Here is a 17,183-nt window from a genome sequence, read left to right on the forward strand (position 1 = left end):
TGTGCAATACCAACCTCACTTTCTCTCTCTTTTCTCTGGTTAATCTTTCCAAGTTTTTAAGTTAGATTCCTAGGAAGAATGTTTAAGATAATTACATTTGGGTTAAAACTAGACAGATAAGTGAATTCCAGAGTGTCCATCATGGGAGAGAGAAACAAGAGAAAGTTAGGAAGTCTCTAATTTTTGAAAAGATTACCTAGTCCTAGAAAGTTTCCAAGATCTTCTAACTTCTTTTTTTCCCAATGCTAGGGATTAGACACAGGGCCTTAAGTGTGTAAGGCTACTACTTCTGAGATACACCTTCTGCCCATCCCATTTTTTTAATACAAAAATACTCAGAAGTTGGGTGTTGTGGTGCACACCTCTAACACTAGCAAATATAAAAGCTGAGATGCAGCCGGGTGGTGGTGGCACATGCCTTTAGTCCCAGCACTTGTGAGGCAGAGGTAGATGAATCTCTGTGAGTTTGAGGACAGCATGGTCTTCACAGTGAGTCCAGGACAGCCAGAGCTACACAGAGACCCAGTCTGGAAAAACCAAAGTGGGGGGAAAAGTTGAGATGGGAAGATGGCAAAGTAACTTGAATTATACCATAAGACTTGTCTCGATAGATAGATAGATAGATAGATAGATAGATAGATAGATAGATAGATAGATAATAGATAAATTCATAGCATGCCATAGCATCACATTTTAGAGTATATTTCTCTAACCCTCAACAATGTACATTCTATTCTAGCAAAGTCATACTGACTGCTTTCTGTGTGGAGAGGTAAGAGAGATCACTCAAGGAGGCCATTGCTGCATCTCAGAAAAGAGACAATGGTACCTGGGACCATTGTGATAGAGTACAGAGGTGAGCAATGTTGGGATTCTAGTTCTATTGTGAGTGTAGAGATTGACCGATGGGCGAAAAGTGAGAAGTAGAATAAAAAAGAGGAGGCAGATGCTGGGTGGTGGTGGCACAGCACTTGAGAGGCAGAGGCAAATGGATCAATGTGAGTTTGAGGCTAGCCTGGTCTAAAAAGTCCAAGACAGCCAAGGCTACACAGAGAAACCCTGTCTCAGGAGAGAGAGAGAGAGAGAGAGAGAGAGAGAGGAGGTAAAGGTCTTCCTAGCCATCACCTGGGAAAAGATCACCCACATATAGTAGGAATCACGCTGTATCAATGTTCTGGGGCTGCTATAACTAAGTATCACAAACTAACTGGCATGACCAGGAGAAATGTGTTATGTGTCATCTTGTACTTCTGGCATCCAGGAGTGAGAAATCAAAGTGTTCCCCAGGCTCCTAGAAACATCACACAGTCACTTCCAACGGATGGTGTTCTCCCATGGCTTCACATGTCTTCTCTCTGGTCATCTGCTTTTATGTCTGAATCTTCATAAGGATGTCACTTCGATTAAATTAAAACTAACCTAGGTTTTCATATGCAACAAGCAGAAGGCTCTTGGTTCAATCCTTAGGACCACAAAGTGGGGGAGGACTAGCTAATGATTTTAGTGATTTCAGCTGTTACAGACTGCACTGTATTATGACACAATCCTAAAAGACTTGAAGTCCTAACCCTTCCATGACTTCATTTATCTACCTTTTCATTTATTTAGAGTACTGGGTTTGAATCCAGAATCTCACACAGACTATGTACACACACTACCACTGAGTTACACTCCTAGAGGTGTAACTATGCTTTGATATGAGGCTTTTGAGAGATGTTTAAGGGGGCTGGAGAGATTCAGTATTCAGAGTTCAGTGGTTAAGAGCATGATCTGATGTCCTCTTGATGGGGAGGCAAGGTGGCACTCAGGGAGAATGATAGCAGGCTACCAAGAAGAGACTTGATACCCTATGATCATATACAGTGGGAGGAAGTCCCCCTCAGTCACAGTCATAGGGGAGGGGAATAGGGTGAAAGCGGGAGAGAGGGAGGAATGGGAGGATACAAGGGATGGGTTAGCAATCGAGATGTAATATGAATGAATGAATTAATAAATTAAAAAAAAAAGAACATGGTCTACTCCTCAAGAGGTCTGGAGTTCAATTCCCAGCAACCACATAGTAGCTCACAATCATCTGGGATCTGAAGCCCTCTTCTGACATGCAGGCATATCTGCAGATAGAGCACTCATTTGCCATAAAATAAATAAAATATTTTTAAATATGTTTAAATTAAAATAATGTTATAACATTGAGCTCTAATACAATATGACTATGGCATTACAAGACGAAGAAACATGCTGAGGGAAGGCCTTTGTGAGGACAGAGGGAGAAGGTCATCTGGAAGCCACAGAGCAATCAGTCCACTGACAGTTCCATCTCAGACTCACAGCCTCCAGAGCAGGAGAAACACATTTCTCTTGTTTTACCTGACCCCTCTCTACTTTGTTATGAATCCTGGTAAACCAAGTCACCTGGACTTACCCATCTGCTGAGACTTTCCTTCCAGATGAGATCAAATTCAGAGGTACTAGAATTGCTATGTCAGGTTTGTTTGTTTGTGTTTGTTTTTTGTTTGTTTTGTTGTTGTTGTGTTTGGTTGGGGTTTTTTTTATGTTTTTTTTTTTGGTGTGGTTTTTTTGTTTTGTTTTGTTTTTTGTTTTTCGAGACAGGATTTCTCTGTGTAGTATTGGCTGTCCTGGACTTGCTTTGTAGACCAGGGTGGTCTCTAACTCACAGTGATCCACCTGCCTCTGCCTCCTGAGTACTGGGATTAAAGGTGTGTCCCACCATGCCCAGCTGTGGAATTCCTATGTCAACCCCTTCTTCTTCTTCTTCTTCTTCTTCTTCTTCTTCTTCTTCTTTCTTCTTCTTCTTCTTCTTCTTCTTCTTCTTCTTCTTCTTCTTCTTCTTCTTCTTCTTCTTGGTTTTTGGTTTGGTTTGTCTGTTTGTTTGTTTGTTTTTTGGTTTTTCAAGACAGAATTCCTCTGTGTAACAGCTCTAGCTGTCCTGGAACTCACTCTGTAGTCCATGCTGGCCTCGAACTCATGGAGATCCACCTACCTCTGCCTCTCATATGATGGGATTAAAGGCATGTGCCACCACCGCCCAGCATGTCAACCCATTCTTAACACACGTTAACCCTTAATGCCAGGCATGAACAAGCAGTGATGGAAGACAGAAGAAATCCTGGTGGCATTGGATTCCATCTCTGGTCCCTGGTATTTTTGGTTTTTTTGGTTTTTTGTTTGGTTGTTTGGTTGGTGGTTTGGTTTGGTTTATGTGGGGGTGTTTTGGGGGGGTTGTTTGTTTGTTTGTTTGTTTGTTTGGTATAGTCTCACCTTGGACTCTCTGAGCTTCAACAAGATCCTTCCGTTAAATCTTTCCTTTAGTACTTCATTTGAGAACTACAACTCCCACCTAGTAAAGCATGAGAGGGGAGGATAAGCTGCGATGAGTTTATGTACTAGAAGAAAGCAGACACTTTACTGTCCAGTCTATTTTCCGTCCCCAGATCAGCCCATCTCCTGAGACCTTGGAAAGCCACGCTGCCATTCACACTTACCTTGCTTTCACCTTGATTGGTGACAAATCCAAAAATAAATGTGTTCATTTTGTTTGGTAAAATTGCATCCTCAAAAGGCCAACCATCTCACACCATTAGTGGCATGCATTTTTAAAAGCCTCTATTAAAAAAAAAAACAAAAACAAAAAAACCAACTTCTTGTCCAAGAAGATGGATTTTTAAAAGACTGATCTCATACCAGATGGAAAGTGAGAAATTACTGAAGGGCATCTGCAGTCAGACAACAGAAAATAATAATGACTAAAGTCCAAAGGCAGAAAGGCAGAGCCTGGGAGATGAATCAGTGGGTAAAGTCCTAGCTGGGCAAGCAGGAGGGCCTCAGTCCACATGCCCAGAACACGTGTAATGGCAGGAACAGTATCACTCCTCTATAATCCCAGCATTCCTGTGGCAAGAGGGGAAACAAAGACAGGAGAGCCCCCAGAAGCTTGAGGGCCAGCTGTCCCAGTGTGCAAAGCACAGTGCCAAACAACAGAGACCCTGGTGGTAGAAGGTGAGAGCTTAGACCTGAGGTTGTCCCTTAACCTCCATCCTACCTCTGTGGCATATATGTCCATGCTCACACACACAAATGCATGCATGTGTGCACGAGGAGGGGGTGAAGGAGAGAGAGGAAGAGAAAGATGTAGAGACAAAGAGAGAACCTCAAATAAAACCATGCTTGCCCAGCCTACAGGAAGCCCACAGTTTGGACATGAATTTAAAACAAAAGGAAACAAAAACAAACAAACAAACAACAGCAAAGGCAACCAAGTATCATGAGACACAGGAACAATTTATTAAACTTTGTGTGATTGTTCTTGATTCTGGAGATTGATCCAGGAGCCTCAAACATGCTAAGCCCATGGCTTAGTATGAGTTTTCCCCCATAGCATAGACCCTAATGTGAGTAACCTCAAAAGGTCTTTTTCAGGTGCTGGCAAAATGGCTCAGCAGTTAACAACACTTGCCACATAAATGTGTGACATGAAGTCTATCCCCAGAGTCCACTTCAGTGTGGAAGTGATGCTACAAAGTTGTCATGTGACCTCCACATTTGCATATGACACATTCATGCCCACACACGCATCATGCACACACATATACACACATACAAACAAATTAATAATAACAGTAATAATAATAATAGAGGTTTTAAAAAATAAGTCCTTTCTTTTCCTGTGTGTGTGTATTTTTCAGTATTGGATATCAAAACTTAAAACAACGTGCATATGAGAGAGGCACTCTACTCTTGATCTGTACTCCTAGGTCCCCACTTATTTTTCAAGGGTGGTGGGACATGATAAACAAAAAAGGCCATGAAGGGTGGTATGGTTGGAAGAAGAGGGAGAATAGAAGTAACCAACCATGAGGAGCCCCAGAGCAAAGGAAGAGTGAGTTGAGCTATTTTACAACAACAGCTTTAGCTAACCATTGCTTTTTCCCTCAGAGGACTGGTTGGTGAGACTAATAGGAATGGTAATATTGGTCTTAGCCAATAAAGTACCTATGCCCCGAGAATGGTGTAATGTGTCTGTTCCCAAGCCTACGTACTGCCCAAAGGTCTCACATATACAGTCCATTCGGCAACAGTCTGAAGAGATATGTGTTTATCTTTAGATTAGTTTCCATGGCAACAGATTTCCAGATGAGGATTTGCCTACAGGGGTATTAAGAGGTGCTTTGGGAAGATAAACCTGGAGGAAGTACAGAACGCAGGATGGGGCAGAGGGTCAGTCTGTTCCCAGATTTGGTTCCATTTGAGATCACACCAATTCTTCAGGAAACTCTATTGACAAGACAACTAGACAAACAAGTCCCCTGCAGCAGAAGACAAGCCCAAGAAAGTTGTGAGGAGGTGAGTGTGCAGGCCAAAAGGGGAGGTGTGAGCAGGGTATTGCTACATCATCAGTGTGACCATTCATGGAATAGGATGAAGAGGTTCAAACGTGGAGAGAGTAAAACCTCCAAAGCAATCTGAATCTAGTCTCCCCAGATTCTTGTCTGCAAAGATTATGACTTTACACGGGCCAAGTAAGTACAAGAAAACTGGAATGCTTTGAAGCCTTAACAACAAAGGTCCAGATTAAAGACACTGGTGTTGGAAAAAAAAAAAAAAAAAAAAAGGATTCATTGTGCAAAAGAAAGCTGGGGGCTCAGGAAATGGTGGGAAAACAGAACTCAAGAGGAAAATATGACAGTGGAGAACTTACTCCTTTCAAGCAGAAGATTCTTGTGACTTTATATATCGACCCCCTGGAGATCATCATCATCATCATCCTAAAATGACCACATCATGATTAACCTCAAGCGAATGCTTCTCGCCAGGAGTGGTGACACACACCTAGAATCCATTTGGGAGGCTGAGGTAAATTCTCAAGTTCAAGGCCAGCCTCGACTATCTAGCAAATTCCAAGCCAACTGGAACTACAACCAAGCTCTGTCACAATAAAAGATTTAAAAAAAAAAAAAAAAAGCAACAATAAAATGATTTACTTTAGTGGGGCATGGTGGGGCATGCCTATAATCCTAGGACTTGGAAGGCTGTGGCAAGAGGATTTTGGAGTACACAGTAAGTTCTAGGCCAGCCCAGGCTACACAGAGAGATCCTTTCTAAAAGGGGAGGGAGTGGAGAGAAACACTTCTGGATTAGTCCGATGAGTAGGGTGACCCAAGTCAAAGGAGGATTTTTTGTTGTTGTTCGGATTTTGAGACTGTTTCACTGTCTACCCTAGACTGGTCTCAAAATCATGATCCTCTGGTTCAACCTTTCAAACATTGAGATTACGGATATGTACTACCAGAGCAAGACTTTAAAAAAAAAACAAAAAAAACTTTTTCTCCTTTGGCATTATTCTAGGAGATAGGGGAGAGGTAATGAGGACCAAACCCAGGGCTTCCTGCAGGCTAGGCAAGCCCTTTACCACCATCACACCCTTAGTCCCCCAAAGAGTGTTTCTGATTGGCTTATGCCCACACAGAATAAAATGATCCCTTGGTGCCCTAACTCTGTCCAGAACTCCCAGCCCCTTTCCTAGGCACAGGTAATACCAAACACACAGAGTGTGGGAGTTAAAGGATGAGTCCCAAAGATGCAGTAGATTTCTCTGCCCCATATACGCCCGTGTCTCCCGTTCATCTGACCAGAGGTGATAGACCTGCTGTCTTTAATTCTGATTCATCCCATTGAGCTGCACAAAATAACATTCTAGTGATCATGTCAGAATCTCATGAGAAGACCAAGTAAACAACTGTCACATTCTCTGAACCCCCAAGATACGAATTAACCCATCAGCAGCTGCTTCCCCAACCTCAGAGCTATAATAGAGAGGATGGCAAGGTTTCTAGGCATAAATCTCAAGGTTGATTCATCTAGCATAACATATGATGCCAAACAACCTAAAAGTGCCCCAAGATCTTGAGATGAATGACAAGTGTCACAGCTAATGATTAATCAACAAGGGGTCTCCAGGGAAAAGGGCCAATCTATAACTCAGTGGGTGGAGTTGCCAAGAGAGGGAAATCAAACAAGAAAAAAAGCCATAATTCTAGCTCCTGGATCAAGCACTTCTGGGATTTGGAGACTGCTGTAAGTGAATAAATAACTCTTGGCCCATCCTTACAGCACATTCTTTACTGGTATTTGTTAAGTGTTTCCTGTGCACCTGACAAAGAATATATTACAGAATAAAGAAAAGGCACGTATAGCTCCTCATTCAAAGAGTAGACTGTAAATTGTCTGTCACCTATCAGGATTCGTCGCGCCTTTCCACTCTCAAATAGAATCCTGTTCTTCTTCAGATTCTTGCCTCAATGCCAGTAAGTACCATTTCCCAAAACAGAGAGAGAAAGGAGGGTTCCCAGGCTTCAGGGCTGGTGCTGATGGGCTTAAGGATCGTCTCCACTGCCAGAAGAGAAACACAGAAGGTGGGCCCAGGGCACAGTATGGACCAATGAGACATCAAGAAAGGTTTGTAGAGCTTCTGGATTAGCCCTGCCTGCCCTGGATCCAAACAAGGACGCGACCCCAACCAAAGCTAGTGAACAGCCCATCAGTAGGCAGCCTCCATTTGATACCTTTTGAGTTTGCTTTACAACCACTGGGATAAATACACTGTCAAGATCATCAACAACCCAGAAAGAGGACATTTTTATTTTTGGCCTCTGTTTTCAGAGGCTTTCAAGCATGCTTAATTGGCTCCGTGGCCTTTGGGCCTCTGGCGAGGAAGCTGTTTGCCTCGCGGGATCCAGGATGCAAAGAGAGGGAGAGTGGAACTCTAACTAACCTCCTATTAGGGAGGCTCTAACTTTATTTTACAAGACTCTATCCCCGGAGAGTCCCACCATCTGCCAATGGTGCTACTGGCTGGCAGCTAAGCCTGTACTTAACACATGGTTTTTGGGAAACACCTAAAATCCAAACCATCACTTTAAGTGTAGTGTTAACAATTTAGAGGAGGCTAGGATTTTAGGGAGCACTGTTTTAGTGAGCCCTGGACCAACTATCAGACATTTCCATAACAGTATACTAACAAACACTCTTTTTAATTAAGCCACTGTGCAGGTGGGACTGTGACTTGTAGATACAAAACAAAACAAAATTCCCAGCACTGGAGATGTGGCTCAGTGGTAATCTCAGGCATTGCTGCTGCTCCCAGCAGGAGGTTCATGTGCCTGGAATCCCAGCTCCAGGTGATCTGATGCCATCTTCTGGCCCCCATGAGCACCTGCACTCACATATACTTACGTGCTCAAACACAAATACTTAAAAACAAAAACTTAAAAATATCCCCAACTAGAAAAATATTAACAGTCTGGATTGCTTTTCTTATTCTCAAACTATGGATAAAATTGAAACTGTTTGAATTTCTCAAAGATGCAACTATGTCTAATAATTGTGTCTAGAACATGCAAAGAACAATTAGTGTTAAATCATCATGCAACACAGATGAGACAAAGTGTAAACCAGTGCTCTGGCAACAGAGTTGCTAGTCGACAAAGCAAATTACGATTCCTTAACAATGATGGCTAGCATTTATTGTGTACTGAACCCATGTGCCAGTCACTCTTTGTGTAGCTGCTTGGAGTACCTGGCATATATTTATTTAACAGCCACAGTCAGGCACTGTTATTATCTAGTTTTACACTCAAAAAAAATAAGGAGAAATTCTGTTATTCAGATGTATATTTTTTTAAAAAACACTTAAAATGAAAATCCTCAATAGCCAAATAAGTGATAAGTAATACATCTAAAATCTTAGCCAGATGTGAGAGTAAATACCTGTACTCCCAACACTCACCAAGGCAGGGTGCTCATGAGTTCCAGCCTAGCCTAGAATATCTCATGTTAATGAAATCAGAACAATAATGAAATAATACCACCAGTACAGAACTCTTAGTTTGAAAATAATGGCAAAAACATGAATTATCTACATGACAAAAGATTGGGGATCATTACACCAAAGAGGACAATGTAATAGAAAGTGTGTCTTTGCTCCATTTAACAGTTTCATATGAGAGAGAGAGAGAGAGAGAGAGAGAGAGAGAGAGAGAGAGAGAGAGAATATAAAGATTTCAATTTAAGGAAAAGGTTTGGAAGTTGATGAAACTTACATAACACAGGAAGAGTAATGGTCGGTTAACCTGGAAATATCAGTGGGAAGTAATAACCTTTAATGTCTTTTCTCAGCTCTGAGTGACCCAGCAGCAACATCAATAGCTCCTGCTCCAGTGTTCTAGCACACTCTCAGAGCCCAGCACAAGGCCTTTCACATGATTTTCTTCTGAAGAAAGGCACAATTCCTCAGAGGATACTGAAGTCCATGATTGAGAACAGAGGGGAAAAATGAGGACATTTTCCTACCATCCTTTTGTTACCAAAAGGTAAAAAAGGTTTTCAAGGATGTCACCATTGGTGTGCAAAGGATGTCTCCTCTGCCCATGCAGTGACAGTATTTGAAGATATGGGAGTAGAAGCAAAACTGTCTAGGCAACAAAAAGGTCTGATCGGAGGTGGGTAGGGGGAAAAGAAAAGAGAATTATGTTCAAAGTATTTTATATATATACATGAAAATGGCCTATGTGGCTCTATTTAATAAAAAAATTACAAATTTAATGTAGAAAAAAGGTACAGATAACACAAAAGAAACAAATTAAATATATTTCCAGCTACACAAAATCCGTGTTACCCAACCTATTAAGCCCCTCCTCAGGAGCCTTGTTCATTCTAGACATATTGGCTTCCCTTTCTGTAGGGTGCACTCTCACAGAGAGATCTCCATTTTGTTTTCCTATACCTTTGTCATCCTCTTTTAAGGTGTAATGGCTTGGTCTTGATGACTTTTTTCAAAGAAGAGCAGAAGGAGGAGGTTCTTAATGTGATGCTATGGTTTGAGCATCAAGATTACTGGTGTTGGAGGAGCTGGAGAGATGGCTCATAGGTTTAAGAGCCCTGTCTGCTCTTCCAAAGGTCCTGAGTTCAATTCCCAGCAACCACATGGTGGCTCATAACCACTTATACTGAGATCTGGTGCCCTCTTCTGGTGTGCAAGCTTACATGCAGGCAGAACAGTGTGTAAATAATAAATAAATAAATCTTTAAAAAAAAAAAAAAAAAAAAGATTACTGGTGTTGCCATCATCATACCTTCCCGGACCAAGGTAACTCTTGTGGTAGAGTAGGGACTCGGAATCACTCAAGATAGAAGGGCTAATAAGACACCTGTCCCAGAATCATGTAGTAGGAAATGGAAGACACAGTCCTTACTAATTTTAATATTAAGAAGGGATTGGTGTTTCTTCTGCTAATTTAGTGTGTCTGAGACATAGTCATATGGCCCTGCTCAAGGGGAATGATCGTGGAAACTATAAGCCAAAACCAGGCAGAACAATTTGGTCTGAATGAACCTGCGTATGAGTCAAAGAGGAAAAGGTTCCTACAGTGGTTTCCAAAATAATGAACTATCAGCTGCAAAGCTCCCAACCGTGGATCCAGACCCACAACTCAAGAGATTAAGTCTTCGTGATAATAAGACATACCTCAACCATTAATGCTAAGAAAACGAATCAATATTTGATTCTGAGAAAGCAAATCTGTTCTATAACAATCGTCAAGAGATAATTTTTTTTTTTTAATTCAAGAGTAGACAGGAGGCTGCAAAATTAAGCCTTAGGGTTAAGCTATGGCCTGAAATAGTCTCCGTGACATGGCAGATGTCAATGAACTATACAAAAGCCATGATGGAAAATTGCTTTGGATTAAAATCAACTCAGGAGACACTAATAAGCCTGCCTAAGGGAGTAATCTGTTCATGTACCATGACCCAGTCTCAGGGCCCTGGTAGAATAATCTTTTTTTTTTTTTTTTTGAGTCTGATAAGAATTTTGAGAAAGCAAAAGAAATAATAACAAGACTGAAGCCCCCAAGGGTTTGTCCAAACCAGCATAGAAAAACAAGCATAGAAACTAAAAACAAAAACAAAAACTAAACTAAACTAAAAAAAAAAAAACCCACCCACTTTGTGGTGTCAAAGCTGCACAGGAGTCCAGGGTAAGGCTCCAGCCCCACGTTCTGCCATCTTTATGTGTTCATGAACTGGGTTGTTAAGAGTGTGTAAAAAGACTAGCCATTCTATGTATAAAATTGTAGCTACTTTAAAATTTAAAGTTTACTTATAAAAATTTAGGCAATGTTTAAGTGTGCCAAGAAAACTTGGTTTTGGGATTTCAGTATCAGGTTCATGAGCTTAATAAATGGAGCTCTTAATTACAGAAATGGTCATGAGTGTCCCGTAGCCTGAAAAAAAAAAAAAAAAAAAAAAAAACTGAGGCCATAAATGGCTCTCACCAGAAGCTGGAGAAAAGGTGTTGGTGGCCTGTATTGGTTACCCATTACTCTGGAACGATTCAGCCAAGCCTTATATGTTTGCTTGTGTGTCTAGGGCTGGCCTCTAATTCACTATTTGCTCAAGGATGGACTTAAACTTCTGATCCTCCTGCCTCCACCTCCCTCCCTAGTGCTGGAATTAGAGGTTGTCTGGTTGTTTGGTGCAGTGCTGTTGAATGGCACCCAGGGCTTCCTGCACACTGCTAGCACTCTAGTAACCCAAGCTAAATCCCCAGCCCTCTACTCACCATCTCAAAACACTTATTAACTAGAGCCAAGAGCCTGGATCAGTTGAGCATTTTGGCTCCAGACTATGGCTGTCATAGTCTGTCATACAGGTACCAGTCAGAGCTGCAGCATTTTAGGATGCCCTGGGAAGGGGGACACTTTCAAGGTCCTTTCTGCAGTCACTAAGGCCACAGGTTGCTGAAGCCTTAGTAGCTAGAGGCCACACTGTACTCCTTGCCACACGGGCCTATCCCAAATGCCACATATGGCCTGGGTGAGCCAGGGAGAGCATTACTATTCTCTATAACTAAGTCTCTGAGGTGACATCACATTTGGAACCTGTTCTTTTGTTAAAAGAAAGCCTCTGGGGCCAGGAACACTTGAGAAGAGTCCTCAAGCTTTCAGTTAGGTGACTACAGAAAGGCACAAATCCAGGAAGTGGGCCTTCTGGAAGATATTAAAAAAAAAAAATCATATGCCTTCGCTATGAACTCCAGGCTGGACTCGAACTGAAGAACCCCCTGCCTGAGTTCCTGGATTAGGGCATGTGTCTTCATACCTGCCTCAGAGTCACTTTCAAAGCTATTCACTGTGAAGCTGTCATATAGCATTGAACATAAGGTAAAAAATGACACACTAAAAGCCCATGGGTGAGGCAAGATGTGTCTCAACAGACAATAAACTGCCAATTCTTCACCGGCTGCCTGTGTACTGGGCACTATGAAAAGTTGTTATTCACACAGTGATGACTGAGGCACGGTGCCTTCCAGAAAGGAACTCTAGTTGAATAACTTAACTACTTCCTTCTCTTCCTTTTCTGACCCCTGCCACTCTGTTTTGAGAACATGTATTTAATTCTCTGGTTTCCTACGAAAGTACAATCGTCCTTGAAGGGAAATCTCTCCTTCGTCTTTGTGCCTGCTTAAGCCTCTCACATCGCCTAATGTATAGGCATCCTCAAAAACAAACAAAAAAGTTTGTTTGTGAAAGCAGATGTGGTTGCTTTTCTCTAAGCCATATATACTTTCATATAAGCTAGTGGTCCTAATCTTCTGAGAAGTAACCACTGATGTGGCAGAAGTGCTTAGGAGCTGGGTATCAGAGATGCTAAAGGAACTGTGCAGACAGGAAGTGTGGGCAGCAGGTAACCTTTGGTCTAATGTTAGTTATTGCCCCTTCCTCCTTCCTTTTCTCAGCATAGTGAGGAAGCTCTGCTGAACGGCTCCCGGATCTTCTTTCCCTGGGGTTTTACATGTTCCCTGACACAGGCAGGGATTATATACTGCAAAAAAAAAATTTTTTTTTAAGATGTATTTATTTACTATTTGTACAGTGTTCTGCCCTCATGTGAGCCTGTATGCCAGAAGAGGGCACCAGATCTCATTACAGATGGTTGTGAGCCACCATGTGGTTGCTAGGAATTGAACTCAGGGCCTTGGGAAGAACAGACAGTGCTCTTAACCTCTGCGCCATCTCTCCAGCCCCCTATATACTGCAATTTTGACATGTACATAGCTCTATTTCTCTCTTGAATAGCTGCATGAATATGAACTCTCAGCAATTACTGTGTTTAGTTAGAAGTTGAGGAGATGCCACTAATGAAGGCAGGTGTCAAAAAGAACTGAACATTTCTTTCTAATTCACTTTCTGCATAGACTTCACTGCAAGGACACACCAGTGAACCACAGTAATTTTTTTTCCAGAACTGTGACCAGTGTTCATCTAAGTGAACATATTGCTGAAGTAATTCATATTTGAGGAAGACTTAGAATAAGAATAAAGCATCATCTTCCATAGCACTCAAACTTAATTGATGTTTGGAGCCAGTTTAAGTTAGGAAGGTAAGTTTGGGGTCACAAAGTTAATGCTGAATGTCATTTCTAAAAACAATTTTTTAAAAAAATATTGTAGTTCATCATTCAATGGAGATCTTTTCTGGAAGCAATAAATTAAATTCTTAAAAGAGGTGAGGCAGAGGTTGGGCTCAATTGATCACATACTTGCCCAGCAGCTGCAAGGTCCTGGGATCGACCCCCAGTATTCCATAAAATTAGACATGGCAACATGGACCTATGATCACAGGTAGAGACAAGATGATCACAAGTTTAAGGTCATCTTGGCCACATAGCAAATTTGAGGCCAACCTGGCATAAATAACACCTTGTCTAAAATACTTTTTTCTCTAGAAACAAAGGTTTAAGACCTATGGGTACGGCTTTCTTGACTCTGCAGACTTTCCTAGAGAGACAAGAAGGGGCATATATTGCCATTCTCGTCCACAAATCCGAACAGGGTGGAATTGGGAAAGGAGGACCCTGGATGCTAAAGACCCTTTATGTGAAGTCTAGGTGTGCTATGGGGGATAGGACCAAAGGGATGAGCCCTCTCCCCCCACAGCACGAGGAGAGGAACGAGCTAAGATGGAAAGGTAGAACAACTGCAAAGTCCATCCCCAGTGACGTGCATCCTCCAGCAAGGCTAAACCTTCTAAGACTCCACACACAGTGCTACCAACCAGCGACCAGGCATCCTAATGCCGCAGCCTATGGAGAACGTTCTCACTCAAAATTCTGCCTAAAAGTAGGTGAGCTTGGACACAGAGCCGGCAACCAAACTCTGCCAAGACAGGGTAAGCAAGTCGTCCATAGTTCCTGCTTCACAAATGTGTCTGCCAGATATAACGAGCCAGAAGGCTGAAGACGATGCTCCAATATATTAGAGAGTTTTGGGTGACTGTCCCGGCAGTGAGCTCTCTCTGTCATCTTCTCATTTTGGAAGCTGCTAATTAATTTTATTCCTTCTCAAGTCTCTGATGGGGTTGAAGACCAGATAGTTTAGTTTTACAATTAAGCTTAGTTGTGTAGGGGTTAAGATGTTTTTAGGTCTACATAGAATATTTTTAGTTTGATAAAAATGAGATATGATAGATATTGGTTTACATTCAGACTCACCAAGATAGGAAAGATGTTTTTTTTTCCCAAGGTTGCCAAATAAAAATAGGCAAAATACTATGAACATAACACTTATATAATTCCTAGTTGTTTCATGGTCCTTCTTGCTGTATATAGTTTATTGTATATATGTGTAACAATATAAATGTATATATAAAGTAAAAAAAAATGGAAAAAGAAGAAAAAAGAAAAAAAATCATGGGGGGGTCGGTGATAAGAGGACACTGGTAAACTAAATAACCAAATACACTTTACTGTGAAGATGGTTGAAGGAACTGGGAAGTGAAAACAACTTAGCATAAGGTCCTGTGCCCATTAAAGCATTTGTTAAATGAAGTAAATAGAATCTGTACACACCCATTGAGATAGTTCCAGCTAACCTGGCCAGGCAGAGAAAATGAAATATGCCCACCTGAATAGCAATGGACAGCCACAGTGCTGTCCCCAGATTGTAAAGTCAAATCCACTTAGCACTTTGACTTAGAGGCCCAATGCTGTAATTTCATTAATGAGAAATACTAATTCTTCTTTGTGTTTCTTTCCTAAGGGCCATTGCGCATGCCTGTAACATAATGGAAACCCAATGTAAAAACAGCTAAAGCGTTACTTCGGAATTTTTTGGTTTCATTTCGTGATGTTGGTTGGTTTTGAGACAGACTGTGTAACCCAAGGTGATCTCAAACTTAGCATCCTCCTGCCTCTACCTCCCCACCACTGGACTTACAGGCATGGGCCATCATACTTTGTGAAGAATTTCACTTGTTCATTTAGAAAGTTCATGCACTTTCAGAGATCATGGCATCACTGTGTCACAGCATTGTTGAGATTTTGTTTTGCAATCTTCACACTTATTTCCAGCTCAAAAGAGTCCAGAGATAACCAGTCTACAACCCGCAGGGCGCCGAGTTCACAAATCAGAAACAGGAGATTTCTGAATATAAATAGCAGTAGACAAACCCCGTGGTTCTAACATCAGAACGCATCCATAGGTGGACCACTTTGTACCAGACAGGCACCAGCTACCATGAGCCACCATCACTGCCTGCCTGGGCCTCCCACTTCTCCTCTTCCTTAGGCAGCTGCATCCCTTTGCAACACAGCAGGAAAGTGGCAAAACAAAACAAAACAAAAAACCCCGCGTCCACGATCCTCCTCTGCTCAAACATGTATGCCCCTCGTCACTCAACCAGGAAGAGAAGCCATTCTACACATTTCAAACAGGGAACGCATTACAGGATTTGGTTACAGAGATTCCTAATTGCCAGAACAGAAACCCTGTAGCCAAAGCTGCCAGGAGCCTTGATCTAAGGAGGGAGCGGCTAAGCCAGGTGGGGGTGGGGGTGGGGGAGGAGCGCCTTTCCTTCTCGCTTGCGCAGCCTCCTGCCAGTATTTCTCCCTCGTCAGGCTAAGGAGTCTGGGAAGTGTAGTTTGCAGGCCCCTGTCCCAAGCATGGGGAGAATTATAGAAGGGGGATCCTGTCCATAGCCCGAACAAAGGCCCAACCTCAGCAGCATGTCACAGTAATTCAGGTGCTTACTATGGCTTCTGAGAAAGGCTCCTGCCACCCAACACACAAACATACATACCTCATACACTAGTGCACAAACACACACCACTCATGGGCACACCTTTTCTTCTGATATCCCACACCCCCACCCCCCCCCCCAAACCCTCAACCCCCCACCCCATCCCCAACCCCGGCTTCATGGGTCCTCTCCTTCCTGTAAGCATGGCTGTTTCCTCTACGAAGTCTACTGTAACCCAAGACATCTGCTAGGCCTTTACTGAAGCCCTCCTCCCCCATCTCTCTCTCTCCCCTCTCCCTCTCTCCCTCTCTCTCTCCTTCCTTCTGTGTCTCTTTATGTCTGTCTGTCTGTCTCTCTCTCTCTCCCTCCCTACCTCCCTCTCTCCTTTCTTCTGTGTCTCTGTCTGTCTGTCTCTCTCTCTCTCTCCCCCTCCCTCCCTTTGTATCTCTCTCTCTGTGTCTGTCTGTCTCTCTCCCTCCCTCTCTCCTTCCTTCTCTGTGTCTGTGTCTGTCTCTGTCTGTCTGTCTCTGTCTCTGTCTCACCTTGTGTGTGTGTGTGTGTGTGTTACTCTGTCTGTATATCTCTCTGTCTTTGTGCGTGTGTCTCTTTTTCTCTCCCTCCCTCTCTTCACTCCCCCCCCCCCTTTCTTTCTTTCTTTCTTTGGGGGTCGGTGTTTTGAGACAGGATTTCTTTGTGTAGTCTGGCAGTCCTGAAATTTGCTCTGTAGACCAGGCTGGCCTTAAGCTCACAAAAATCCCCTTATCTCTGCTGGGATTAAAGGCAAGCACCACCATGGTCTGGTATTGAAGACATTTTTTAGTGTCACTATCTGCAGCCACTTCCAGCTCTCAATCCCTTGCACTGCTTTATTTTAGCATAGATTTATCTCTTTCTAACATGCTATACATTCTATGCATAGCTGTACTGTGTAAATGTATATTTCTCTGTGCCGTACTTAAATAGCTAGTACATATTTAGTATGTGTGTTATATAAATATATGTGTTTAGACATCTATACTCCCTTACCAAAATATAAGCTCTAGAGGAGCCAGGATTTTGTCTTTTTGCTACTTCTATAGCCTTGATGCTCA

This window comes from Acomys russatus, chromosome 20, assembly GCF_903995435.1.
Source record: "Acomys russatus chromosome 20, mAcoRus1.1, whole genome shotgun sequence".
In the NCBI taxonomy this organism is placed as follows: Eukaryota; Metazoa; Chordata; class Mammalia; order Rodentia; family Muridae; genus Acomys; species Acomys russatus.